Here is a 2,067-nt window from a genome sequence, read left to right as displayed (position 1 = left end):
AGCGTGACAAAGGAATGTCGGAAACTTGGTCCCCGCAGGGAAAGCTCCCTTAGCGCCAGCAATAGTAAAGGAATGAGCTTCGGACCTCTCCATTAACACATTGATGGCAGAAGGTGTCAAAGGGGCCAACTCACAAACAGTCTCGCCCAAACTGCTCTCCAAATGCTGGAATAAATAATTAGCGAACTGCTTTAAACTGATCTACTTCTTCCTCTTCACTAGAGGACTCACTTTGATTAAGGATGTATAATAATGACACGTAAGGTCCCAAAACATGTCATACATACCAGGAGAATCTTTCTTTAGCCACTCTAACTGCAGATTCGAGGGAAATTACTCCTGATACGGATAGTCCCCCATCGGAAGACCAGAAACTTTGTGTATCTCGTGCAGAGCTAACCCCAACTCTCCACTCTAGGTCAAGAAAGTGTTACTGTCAGGGATATATGTCTCTAATAACGCTAGGAAATGACGACTGTTGACTAGAAATCCATACATGGTAGCTCGTATGGGCGCATACAACCCACTGCCTTTTAGGAGGCGAATAGGTCCAACCGAAGCATCTGAACTCTCTCGAAGGTAACTTCCTCCCAAGCTTGGCCAAGCGATTCTTCACAGTAGGGGTGACTGCTGATACCTCGTTTGGTGGCGTGGTATCAAGGCCCAGAATTCCTGGTCGAAGACCGCGAATATAATTATAAAGAAAATTATTCATGAATTATACAATGATTGAATTCATCTCACAGGCTAGCGAGATAGAGTCATTCATTGAATGATTGGTGAGACGATTTCGAGTGTCCTACACCGGAAAAATGGTATGCATCATCACATAAGCAACATGGTAATGTACCCCGACCCACGCAATGTAATACGACATGAAATCGCCCTAATATGCCGGAAGACGTGAATTGGCCAAGCAAAACACGTCTTTTTGAAACCTCGATCCCCGCGAAGGAGGACGTCGGTTCTCCCCAAATGACCCGCGAAGGGGTCAAACGAAGGCATGATAGAACTACAAATCATCCTGAAACCTCGATCCCCGCGAAGGAGGACGTCGGTTCTCCCCAAATGACCCGCGAAGGGGTCAAACGAAGGCATGATAGAACTACAAATCATCCTGAAACCTCGATCCCCGCGAAGGAGGACGTCGGTTCTTCCCGAGTGACCCACGAAGAGGCCAAGCGAGGGCATACGAGTCATCTCGAAACCTCAATCCCCATGAAGGAGGACATCGGTTCTTCCCGGATGACCCGCAAAGGGGTCAAGCGAGGATACAGAAAACATAAAAGCTCACCCCATAAGAGAACGCTACGGGAGCCTCCCTCTCGCTATACTGAGAAGAGGAGCGACTCCTATGGAATCGCGGTTGGCGCAGAGACATGGTTAACCTGCAACAAAAATCAACGGATCAGGTACAATCATAAATCCAAATACCCGAAATTTAAAAGGGAAATTACGAAATTTAGCTAAAAGTCCGATAAACAGAATAGGATTTTATAGTTGAAGTCTAATTAAACCTATGAGTTTTATGCATGCAAACAATGAGTTCAAATCACATTTAAAACCTTCATGATTAACTTTTGGGTGAAATACCCAAAATACCCCTCATGTTCGAGGTTAAATTTTAGCCACGAACACATTCGAATTTGCCATGATCGAGGAAAGAAAACCATTTTCCTCAATATCTCACAATTTTAGCCAACTTTGCAAATAAACCCCTCAACAATCGGTGGTCTTTTTTTTGCATAAAACACCCCTCAAAGTTGTGGCCAAATGGGTATACAATCCTAGTCCCAGACTTTCAGTCCACTTTTGCATAAGACCCCCTCAAAATTTCATCCCTATTTTACACAAAACCCTCCAAAATTTTGGCCTTGGCCTTTTTGCATAAAACCCCCCAAAAATTTCGACCACTTTCAAAACTCATCACCAAAATTCAATCTTTTTCACAAAAGCTATAATCTTTGCATACAAATTCATGAGTTGCTATATACCCATACTACAAGAGTAAAGTTTTAATCTTTACATCCAAACCATAAACTTTTGGACCAAAATCAAGTGTGCAAC

Source organism: Asparagus officinalis, chromosome 5 (genome assembly GCF_001876935.1).
Source record: "Asparagus officinalis chromosome 5, Aspof.V1, whole genome shotgun sequence".
Lineage (NCBI taxonomy): Eukaryota > Viridiplantae > Streptophyta > Magnoliopsida > Asparagales > Asparagaceae > Asparagus > Asparagus officinalis.
The sequence above is the reverse complement of the archived record's forward strand: the minus strand, read 5'-3'. Positions refer to the sequence as shown.